Raw genomic sequence first — 13,008 nt, 5'->3', positions numbered from 1 at the left:
GTGATTTTTGTTTTGCATGCAATTTCAAATCTGCATGCCTTGGTTCCATTTGCGCCACAGGATTGTAAAAGAGCGGCGAATAGGCAAATAATATTATCAACGCATGCTGAGCTCTTCTCAGCATGCAGGGTTGCCAGGGTCAGCAAAGTTGCCAAATTTTGAAAACAAACAGTTGTTTCGAATATTGAAATTAAGAGAGCGAGGAGGTTCTGCTTTTAACATTTTCAATTTTTACGAATAAATTCGTTGTTTCTGAAAGATTTCTGATTTCATCAGAATTGTAAGGCATGCACTGCATGTCTTGCATGCATGGCGAATACGCCACTGAGGGAACCCCTGTTCATGAGTTACGATAGAAATGTTTTTTCTATGATTTCCACAAGCGTTTGTTTCATGGTGCCTGGTTTCTTTCTCCCTGTTATTGGAGCCTAGTTTTCGCTGATATGTTTGCAGGTCACTATTGTTGCCTGTATTGCGATGTGTCATACATTTCCTTGTTTACTGAAACTGTTAGCCTAATTGCAACTTGCAAGATGTCTTTTGTGAAGCGAAGTAACTATACCATACTCTTACTTGGCAATGAATATTCTGATGAAACCGCTCGCCTCGCTATAAGTGCGCAAAACAAGTGGCCTCATTTATTATGCATTGTTAAAGAAGTCAAAAGTGTTGTTAAAGGAGCTTGGCCTGGCAGTAGCGTTGTTCGACTAATTTTGTTGCTGCGTTATTCTAAGATAAATATTAACAACATGTAACGCTGGATACTGGGTACGACATGCGTTTTTTTCTAGCATAAGAATCAATCTACCTAAAATTTTATTAGTGCGGCCCGCCACAGCTCTGCTTAGTGCCAAAGTGACCCGCGTGCAAAAAAGGTTGGTGACCCCTGCTTTTAATTGATCCTATAATTGGAAATATTACTGAGAGAGAAGTTACTTCTTATTCTTGTGGCAAGAATGGTGACTTTGCTCGAGATTGTTCTGCAGATAATCAGCGACGATCTCATTATCGCGGATACTACGAGCGCGAAGAACCGAGGAGAGGAGGCAGGCGACGACCATTTGGGGTTTGCTAAAGATGCGGTAACGCAGACACTTCGCCAGGGAGTGCGTTGCTGACGGCGGACATTCGGAAAACAGACGTTGCCGTGACAACCACTGCTACCGATGTGGAAAGATTGGACACATAGCCAGGAGCTGCTCGTTTGATGAAAAGGCTTGCTACAACTGTCACAGAGAAGGTTATTTGGCTAAGGACTGTGTGGAGAGGTAGTGTTTTCGATGTAAGAAAATGGGTCATCTTGCTCGCCACTGCACTGAAGATATTGAGGACCGTGGAAACTTTTGCAGTAAACATGATAATTACTGTTTTGAGAAACGCTGTCGTTGGTAGATCATGCAACCATAGATTAATGAGTCATTTGAGAATTGTTTATTGAGTAATTACTTGTTTTTGTAATGTGTTTCGTATTGATTGTGTTGTTTACATTTTTGCAACAATATTCTAAGGGGGGGCGTATGTCACAATCAATATGCGAAGCCTAACGACAGGATACATTTTGTCTTGTTCGAGCGTACTGTCTGTAATGGTAAAATTCTTATACGATATGTTATTATCGGTTATTGTCCTGTAATGACCTCTGATTGCGAAATCTTATTATATGACGTATTTCCAGAACATTGTGATACGTGCAAGTCGGGAATATTTTTTGCTTGCTTGTCAGAATTTCCCAGGTGCAGGGTTTATGACGTCACGAAGATATTTACGTGTATTAAAACTCAGTGATGTACGTGCATACAAAAAATATTGACGCCGTCAGCGTAAACGCAAACGTTCGAAAAACCATACGCCGTATGCGTCAACGTAACTTGTAAAAAAAGTTGGCGGCGTCAGCGCATACACTAGCGTAAACTCATTTTGTTTGCTAGGTGCCAAACATTCACACGGTATAAACCACTCGAAACAAACAAGTTTTCTTTTGAATTTCGACGAAGAAACACAAGCATCTGAAAGTGTTCATCTGACATTTTGCTGTGTTTTGGTTCCAATATGTCTTTGCCCATTGAAAACATTCTTTGAACTGCAGCGCTGGAAGGTATTGGCGTGTTGTAGAGAAAAAAATACATTAAAAACTATGCGTTGACGCTATACGCTGAAAAACCGCGAAAGCTTTACGGCGTAGCCTCAAGTGCAAACTATCCAAAAAATTGTGGCCGCAAGCGTTAGCGTAAACAAAAAGTCTACGCCGCAAGTATGTGGCGTAGAATTTGCGGCGTATACGCACATCTCTGTTATAACTTGACAGAACAATGAGTTCTTATGATGTAACATTATGGTACCTTCTCGAAGTTACTAGACCAAACAACCTGCTTTAAATAATGATGTAATTTGCGTAATGATTATTATTATTGTTATTGTTGTTGTTGTAGTAGTTGGTAATAGATGCAGAGATTATTGTTGATTGAGAGTTGAAGTAATTGAATACTAGTAGATGAGAGTTGGTGCTGATATAAATTGTGATCGAAAATAGAGTTACATGAGAAGCTGTGAGTGAACCACGTTAAAGTCGATTAAGAGTTACAAGCGTTGGAATATATTGCTGTTCACTGTTACTTTGATTTTTTGTTGGAAGTGTTGAGCCGTTCGTTAAAGTCCTTCAAGTATTTTCATTGCTTTTCGATGATGTCCCATTAAACTACGTCATTGAACCTTTCCAAGTCTCTTTCTTGGTAAGAAATAGAAAGAATCGTGACATTGATACATCCGATGTTACAGCGTCCAGTAGGGCGTTGCACACGCCCTGACTTTCTCAAAAACAGCTTGAATTTTTTGGTTTTGTGTTAATGAATATTGATCATAAATCTAAAGTTTGAAAATATTTCATTAACTTTTGCCCCACCCACATGGGCAGCTTTGTGACCCATAAAATCAACTCTTTTGCCACTAGCGGTCGCTATGTTAACGTTATGTCATTAAATAAACTTTAAAAAAATTATTTTTAGTTCTTTAAACAATTTGAAAAACGTTTGCCCTGATTGGGACTTTGGGTCTATAGATATGGGCATATTAGTACTCATCTATATCTTTTCACTGCCATTAGCGCCGAAAATGTAATCTGCGTTTTCTTGGCAACTACTCAACCGATTAGAACATAATTTGGTATATCCCCCTTTTATTCTGTTAGAGTTTTGTTTCTGGCATTGGTCCATTGTAATACTGCCACTACAAGGCAGAAAAACATTTTCTTAATCAAATCAAATGATTTGATTCACTAGAGTGCTGTAATCTACTGTATGATTTTACCAAGTATAACACCATATAGAAAAATACATTTGAAATTAGAACATCTCTCTCTCACAGGCAAAATAAAGGGAAGCGTGCCCAAGGGAGATAAAGATTAACCAACTTAAACCAACAAACCGACAAGACCAACATCAACATACACCTAATACACACGGCAAATAACAGACAATCTTGGAAATTTTTAATACAAGAGGTTGTCAATGCTTGGAATCAAGTGCGACAATAAAAAAAGAAGATAACACCATAGTGATTTAATCGTACAGTGTTATCTTCGCTCACCTTTTTTACAAATCAAATGCAATAATAGATCCTATGTCTTAAACTAAATTCACCTTATGAAAATAAATATATTGCCATTTTGGCCCAGGGACGATCGAAAAAGATGGAAGGACTAAAAAAAGAAAACCTCAAATAAAAAATAAAACAACTATGGAAAATATTTTGATGTTTTTTGTAGTATGAAGAATGGCCGAATTGCACAATACAACATCAATCAACACCTCTCAGATTGAACGGAAAGGCGTTCCAGTAAAAGATGTGGTCAAAGAAAGAAAAATTACGGCTGTAGTTATGATCATATTTGTGGTTTATACCGGACAAGAAAACAAAGGGGAAAATGCTGAAGCAGAATCGAAGATTTCAACTTCTGTCTTTCAACTTCAACACTGACCGATCATTTTGACGTTTGCTGAGTTAGTGAAGCAGAGGAGTTTCTTCTACTGCTTCATAAAACAAGTAAAACTGAATATATTAAGTTCATAAGATTTTGAAAATTACCAGGAATCGCTTCAAACTTCCAATTACGAAATGATTTGTGGACTTTGTATTCTTGTTTTTAATAACCCAACTGGTAACCTATAAGTGGTGGTTTAATTCTCCTTCTTCCGTTTGAGCCGCCGCAGGTCACGTGATACTTTTTTGTACTAGTTCGTGTCACAATAAAACCATTGTGGTACAATAATCAAAAACCGAATAGTTGCGACAAGGAGGCGCAACACTTTACCTTTGTAGCTACGGTTTGCTTTGCAGCTAGTAATGGTAATTTGTAGCTAGTCAGCATAGCTAAATATTCTAGCTAAAAATTTAATATCAGCATTCCTTGAATAGATTTGTATTGATTAATTATAAATCATGGCTAAATGCAAGAAGAGAATAACTCGAACAAAAGGCTTTCCTGAAAGCGTTAGGTTTTTGATGTAAGCAGTCAATTAGATGGTGTGAAAAAACAAAAATTGGGTCATTCCTCATGATAACAGACAATATAAAAATATCTCAAATATGATATCTCTCAGATTTTGGTAAAAACTTTCATGCTATGCTTTAGGCTACCAAACGAAAGAATCAAAAGTTTTAGATCAATATCTCGAAGGGTACGTCTATGGCGGCCATTTGAATTACGAATACCACACTCGATTTTGGCTTGTGGGGATAGCCTATAGCAATTTTTGCAATTTTCAAGGCCCCATAACTTGTATTGTAAATGTAATGGAAAACTAAAATTTGCTATGCTAGCTCATTATAAACTATACTACAAAATTCAACATCAACAAACAACATTTCTTGATGCATGGGTATGAGTTGGGTCACTAAAATCTTAATATTTTTCCCCGTAATGAGTTGATTTGATCACATCTACATGATGTCTACAGTTGTCGATGACGACGTGGGTATGGATAACACATCTACATGATGAGCAAGATATGCATTTCTTTGAAGAACCTTAGCCTAATTGCAACCTCCGACCACTATATTTTAAAGACCAGATGTCTGGTTCAACAATATTTAAAAAGTTTGTTGATCCATCAGTAGGCCTAATCTCGCTTGATTTCAAACCAGCTGTAAAACAAACTTTATCACATATTCTGCTAATGTAGAATGAAGGAAAGCAAAAAGCTCAAAGCAAATGATGGGTTTTCTTGTGACGTATAAAATCAAAGTATTTGGTACCAAAGCATCAAGCACTGTGAATGGTTTAGTCCCCTCCAATAGCTCAGTTGGTTAGAGCGTAACTTCGTGAACAAAGAAGCTTCGAGATCAAGCGGTGCTGGTTCGACTCTCGGGGTATGCGCTTGAGCAACGCATTCTAAGGACTGCTCTTCAATTAGCGGCACCTAGTGGATAGAATAATTTCTCGGCAACAACACTTCAACCGTCGGAAACTTTACTCTGTCAATCTCGGTAACCGGCCTTGTGTCAAAAGCCTCTGCAAGTATGCGAAACTACTAGAAATAACCTGTCAAGGCTTTATCAGTGAGAGGATGAAGATTCAAATCCAACCCACCAACTAGCTTTGTTATTATACGTTACAAGAAAGCCCATCATTTGCTTTGAATTGCCTACATTAGCAGAACATGCAATAAAGTTTGTTTTCCAGTTGGTTTCAAATCAAGCGACATTAGGCTGATGATGACATTTGCAAGCGACATTTGCAATCAAGCGACATTTGACTGATGGATCAACGAACAATTTAATATTGTTAAAGGAGTGATGTGGTTTCAAGAAATAATGTTCGGAAGGTGGCTGTTAGGCTAAGGTTCTTCAAAGAAATGCATATCTTGCTCATCATGTAGATGTGCTCCTTGCAACGTTGAGTGACAAGGAAGAAATTGTCCATCGTCTAGCAGTGAACAAAATACTTTTGTCTATTGTATTACTCTGCAACAGGCAGTTGGACGACCATATGACCATAAAATGCCCACACGGTCATAAAAATGCTCTAAAGATAGAGGTCTTCTTCTTCTATCGAGTCTTCTAAATTTGGTTGATACATTACAGATCGACACATTCTTGTGCGAAGGAGTTGTACATTGAGAGGCAATCCCACTTGCTGCATTGCTGCACTAGGTGGTAAGCTGCGGGCACACAAGAAGATGGTCCGCTGTTTAGGGCTTGGTACGACAGATACATGTAACTGGGCCCGTGTTGTAGCCCCACTTTACCATTGCAGATTTAGTACGTCCAACACCGGATCGGAGTCGATTCAAGGTTTTCCGGTTTGCCAGGGGCGTTTGCTCCTGGGAGAAGAGACTCTGGTGGTGGAACCTTCATTTCCTCGTGTTATGGGTCATTTTTGAATTGTTGTTTCCATTAATAAAGCCTTGCTGTTTGTTGAGATTAGTAGCTGAAGCTTTTTCTTGATTACAATCGCGTCTGTGCAGCAGTTTGTCCATAGAGAAGGTGTCTTTTGTAAAATGTTTGCTTTAGCCTTTCAACTTCACTGTTAATATCTCTTTTAATGTGTGAAGTTTTGAAATACCAGCAAGAAGGTAACGTTTGTTGGTATTTGTAGGCTTCAGACATCCAGTAATAAGGCATCAAGAATCGTTGAGTGAGCCACTGAAAATGAATCAATTACGAGAAGGTTTGATGCTAGATTTGGTAAGTCAAAACTACCAGACATCCAATCTACGCAAGAGCTTTCTTTGACACAGTTTGTCATATTTGATAACAAACCGATTTTTCAAATTTTGCAATCCTCAATGCTTTTCTTAAAAAGCCTGCAGTACAGTGAAAGAAAATGAGAACGCCGTTTGCAGAGCGATTATGCGCTCTGAGAGTTTGCAATGACTGAGAGGGAAGTGCAGCTTGTGACCAATTTTTTACATTCTTCCCAAAGTGAAGAAAATCTTCAAAATTGTGTCCAGGTTGCAGAAAAATAAAGAAGCAAAATTCCTAACATTCATAAGCGTCCCCAGAGGTCTGATTGAGAAAAGTGTTTGGAACGTGTTTGTATACTTTTGTTGGTTGTTTGAACTGATGAAAGTTATGTTACGGAAAAATTATATTTGATCTTAGGATTTTTGACCAATTTCATTAATAAAAAAGTAAAAAGATGTCAAGCGAGTTTAGATGAGAATTTAAAATTCATGGGACGTGTGCAACACCCTAAATGTCCAAAATAAAAACGTATGAGTGCTCCAAATGCAATATGCTTCTGTGCACAAAAGTGCTTGTGAAACTAAATCTTCAAGCTTTACGATCATTTATAAATGTATGTTGACGTAAAACTGACGCAAAATAAATTTGGAATCTTGAATGGTAAAATCAAGCTGTACTTCATAAGTTGGGTAATAATGTTATGACATCTCAACCTGATACAAAAATCAAACATGAGCCCTGTCGCTTAGCGACAATAAATGAATCCATAACATTATTATCGTTATCGCGCGGACATTGCCAGATTACGTTTATCTTGCGTCTTCTTTTCGATGAGCTTTCCATGATTTTGTTCAGCAAATTTTGGAAAGAACTGCAGCCCGGCCAGCAAAAGTTGGCTTTGTTGTTTGTTTTGTTTTTTCTCATGTAATTCCATATGGATGTGTAACATGTGTGCTTATCTGAAGCAAATAAATAAATATATCGTTTCAACGTTTAGCTATGTAAAATCAATTTTCGACAGTTTGAGAGTTACATTATGTGAAACGACTGACAAAACAGGTGATTGGAGCCGTGATACTTACTTCAAAAGAATGTAATAAAACTATTTCCAACGAAAAAATCAATCATCAGATGTTGATTGTTGAATGAATCTAATATATTTGCTGGCGATAGTTGCAGACTAGGGTGGAGTGAAAATAACTTTTTCGCGAAATTCAAAAACATAGCCCCCTAAAAAGTTGCTTTTGTTCATGAAAAACACATTTGTGAAAAAAATAAATAAATAAAATAATGTCTTGATGAAGCTCAATCCACAAATCAAAGATGGCCGCCAACTTTGCTTGAAAATACAGTAAATTCACCATAACTTTGCCAATACTTGCCCAATTTTCATCATATTTCAACAAGCTTTCCTCGTTCATGTCATAAAACACTAGAAATACCTTATGATGACAGCGTGAGCAAATTATGACGTCACCAAATCCAATATGGCCGCCAAATTATGTTTTTTTTGCATTTTTTCCATTTCTACTATTTCTTCTTTCATTTTCTTGTAGTTATATAGGCTACGTTCTCTTCTTCAATGGGTATGATTGCGTATTGCAGACCTGTTCAAAAGTGTTCATCTTATACCAGAAATACTTGTGGCACAAGGCATCAATCCCTATTGTGACGTATCTTAGGATGGAACAAATGATGGACTCAATCTACAAGGAATACAGGCTTATTCTGAAGAACTATAAGCGAGATAAAGACAAAGATAGTTACAAAGAAAGACTTTGCAAGTTCAAGGAGAAAGCTGACCAGTGCCGGTCTTAGGGTATTGCGGGCCCTGTGCGGAATATGTTTTGCGGGCCCCAAGGAAAATGATCCAATTCAGTAAGGTATTTAGAAATGGAAGGGGGGTGTTGACGGCCGGCAGGCGAAGCCTGAGGACGTGCCCGCCGAAGGCGACACCCAACGGCGGGGGGTCTGGGGGGCCTCCCCCAGAAAATTTTGAAAAATTACTTTGAATTTGGTGCATTCTGAGAACATGTTCAACAAAAATTTGGGTATGAATATTACTGTAAAATGGTGCTGTCCGGTGGCATAGCAAAAGAATAAGATCATGTTCTCTTGGGCATTTTTCGGAAATACAGCTAAGTCTCTATGTTTTCTTGTTGCTAATTCCTGGCTGAGATATTTGAATGTTTGGTATTGGCAAAACTAGCTCTTTTAACCGTATCTGTTACTGGCGTAGACCTTATGGTCTCGCCCTCTGCTAATTCAGCAATTTCACATAGAAGCAGTGACGCTAGAAACCGGAGATTTCTTAACTTTTACTTTGTTTTCTTGCCCCAACTTTTAATCCCGATTATGTTGGTATCGGATAATTGTGAAGTTCACAATAAACCTTTTGTCACAGCCAGTTATAAAATGCAAGAAATTTCTTGATATTCAATAGCTTGCTTGACAGTTTACTATTAGCGTGCGGTTTCGTTTTGTGTCTGTCAGTCACAACACCACGGCGCTAATATTCCATTCTCTATCCAGGCAGCAAAATCCGTCATTTTTACATCGATTCAAAGTCGATTTTGCTGTCTGGGTAGGGAGTTGGTCTTTGACGCGATATGAGTCATTCTTTGCTGGCAGACATCAATTAGGAAGATAATTTATTATTTGCGCAAATTGCTTTGTAGTGCAAAAAGTGCATGGAATACTGTTTGCACAAAAACGGAAAAACAAAATTGATGAAATTCTGTGTTCTATGCAAGAGGACTTTCAAAATAAAATGTGAACTGAGAAATTTGACCAAGAAATGGCGAAAATAGGTCAAAAACCAAGTCTTTATCACCTTTTCTACCTAACATACACAATCACGAATATATTTTGCGAAATAAATTGGTTGAAGTGATAGATAAGGCTTTTGACCAACGGCATACTTTTTTTCGTTGTTATTTGATATAAGCCGACGGAGTAATTAGCAATAAGAGGGACGTAGACCTGATGGTCTCGGCCAGTAACTCTTGACGCCAAAAGGAAGCAGTGACAGATACGGTTAATGTAGTTTCGTTTCAAATTAGGCAAACTTTGTTTTAAAGACATAGGTTGATTGCTTTTTGCCAGGTTATTACAGTTTTATTATTGATTAATTTTGTCCTTGGTTGATCAAAAAACGATCTTATTCCGGTAAGCCACTAACTTTTATGTTCAGTTCAGTTTATATTTTTTTTTGTTGGCGAAAAAGAAAGACACAAAAAGCAAAAACACAATAAACACAAATAATTCGCGCAACAAGGATGGCAGCGAAAGACCAAAAGGTCACCAAAGTCAGCTGCCACCCAAACATTTAAACAACAGACCCAAAATTAAGAACATTAACACATACGGTATATAATAAATAGCACAATACCAGCACTTTAATTTGTAAAAATTAACAATGATCTAACATTTATTGATCTAACATTTATGCTTTAAAGTTAACCCAAAGTTTAGAAAATGTAACTCCCAAACCCCCGCTTGGCTACGTTACTGATCCAATTTGATTTAAGAAAATCGGTTTACTTTTACTTGATTGCATAAATAATTAAATATGCATACAAAGCATGAATGAAAATACATCAAAAACACAATGCTCAACTTTCAAGAAATGTGTGCATATTGTTTTATGGGAATATTTAAGCATGGAATATAACAATGCAAAAGAAACAAACCCAACCAAATGTACCTGGGCAGCAACCAGCAAGGACTCCTTATTATGCTTAAATTGGTCGGAATCCATCTGACCATGCTTGCAAAATGTCCAGCAGGTCACCTTAGAAAAAGTTTTTACTAAAACTGCTGGCTGCCAAACTCAAAGTAACCCTGCAACTGAAGATGGGCAATATTCTCTGTCAGAGTCAGTTTCTATACAGTGGCAGAGGAGCATTTAATTAAATTGTTTGCCTCATTCCTGCAAATGCAAGTTAAAACATAATCAAGCAGGCTAGAAATGGATTCGTACATGAAACTAAGCCACAACAGGCAAGGCAACAAGGGGAAGTTTTGAAGAAGAGTGAAGGTGTTATTATTGAAGACATCATGCATCAAGTACGTAAACCATGCAATCATGCATCTTAATACTTTGCGGTGAAATACCTCATGTTATACAAACATATTGAAAAATAAATACAGCTACTCAATCCAAGGAAAAAAGCACATTGAGATGTATATCTCAATAAGTTAAATATGAAGTATATAACATAATAAAAAAAATGAAAACCACTGCATTTGCTATTTGCATGCCACATCTAGTACTGTAGCTCAGAGTAAAGACATGTTGTAAAACAATTTTAAGATTATGGTATAGCGCACACTAAGCAAGCCATGTAGCCTAGTTCATTAGGGCTATATAGTGAATGATGTAAAATACATGCAAAAATGCTATGGCCAGGGCCGTTTGAGAAAATATTTATCTGGGATTTCTTATCATCAACACCAAATTTAACTGAATAGACATTTTGTATGCACACTAGCTCTTCGAACAAAGACTTGGCGTTTAGGTCATTTGGGTCAAAATTAGCCAGCACATCACATTTAGAGGAAATCGAGCATTTCTGCTATTGATCTAACATCATTGCAAGCAGCTGGAGTTTGAATAAGGCAAAGCTGACCTCAGAATTTAGTGGAGTTAATTTGTTACCACCAGTAGTGACATCATTTAAGATGTTGTCAAAGAAGTAGATTCACTGGTGTCATTACTGCATTTACTGCAACTAGTATATTTTAAAAACTTAGAAATTGAAGAATGCTTTGTATAATTGCTCAACAACTCTTTTTTTAAATCCTTTTTTTCTTTGCTCCACTTTTACAATGATTAGGTATAGCTAATGGATAAATCACTAATGGTACTCTATTATTGAGTTCAACAACCTTTGCTGGTACAAAAATTACATTGGTAAGCTATATCATCAATCAATCACAGGATTATATTCCTATTCAGTGAAAAAAATCCAAGCAATGAATAAGTGTACAATGTAGCCTACTGCACAAACTGTATCTAAATACAATAACAAGTATAATTAAGATTTAAAAATTGTTTAGGTTGGGTACTACAGAGTAGGGTGGAGTGAAAATAACTTTTTCGCGAAATTCAAAAACATAGCCCCTAAAAAGTTGCTTTTGTTCATGAAAAACGCATTTGTGAAAAAAAAATTTAAAAGAAATAATGTCTTGGTGAATCTCAATCCACAAATCAAAGATGGCCGCCAACTTTGCTTGAAAATACAGTAAATTCACCATAACTTTGCCAATACTTGCCCAATTTTTATCATATTTCAACAAGGTTTCCTCGTTTATGTCATAAAACACTAGAAATACATATGATCACAGGGTGAGCAAATTATGACGTCACCAAATCCAATATGGCCGCCAAATTCAGTTTTTCACATTTCCTATCCAAGTTACACACTTCTTTTTCGATTTGCTCCTACGTTTGATAGTTATATGGTGTTATCCTGTCTTCTGTCTTGGGTACGATTGTTCCTCTTGATAATAGTAAATACAGATGGAAGCTTTATTTAGTATAGTATTCATCTAGAAATTAAAAATACCTTCAACAATTGCAACAGAGTAGGATAGGACGTTTAGCTGTTAAGCACGTAGAATTAACGTTTCCAGTTCACGCCACGTGGAGGCAGTCCTACATGTGAACCTTTGAGGGGACAAACCGGGGATGGAATACGTTTGTCGCCCAAGGGCATTCTGGAAAGTCCAAGGGATATGAATTTCACCCCAGAATGACCTGTTCAATGTAACCTTCACTGAAATTCTAAACTTTGAAATCAGCCTTGCTCTCAAACTTTGGCATTTTGCGCCTGCTCTCTAATCGAGCCCTGATGAAACCATCTCTGTTATCTTTTCCACAAACGGAGCCTGAAGTCTCTGTCACAAGCTTAACATGACGTTTCACAGCCTGGTTATGACAGGGGAAACTTTCAACTGTGAGAGGATTCATCGTGAATGGATTTGTTTTGATCATATTAATCAAATCTTCATTGCTAAAGTTCTTGGTGTGGGGAGGTTCAGTGATATCTTCGGTCTGCCATTCAATTATTTTTATATAATTCCTAGCGTGAAGGTTCAAGGTTGGCACTCTAAAAACTCGCACTGCACTGCTGCTCTCGCGTTCTCTGGACTTCAGTATTCGCCTGAGAGCCAGTTCTCTGATACTGATGTTGTCGTCTGCCAACATTGCCAGCAGAACGTTTTCAGGGTGCGCAAAAAAGGCATTTCTCTGGATAGCATTCATAACAACTTCCTTAAGCTCATCCTCAAGATACCTGACCTTGTCTACCATGTTGTAGACAT

This window comes from Aplidium turbinatum, chromosome 1 (assembly GCF_918807975.1).
Source record: "Aplidium turbinatum chromosome 1, kaAplTurb1.1, whole genome shotgun sequence".
Taxonomy (NCBI): domain Eukaryota; kingdom Metazoa; phylum Chordata; class Ascidiacea; order Aplousobranchia; family Polyclinidae; genus Aplidium; species Aplidium turbinatum.
Note: the sequence above shows the minus strand (reverse complement) of the source record.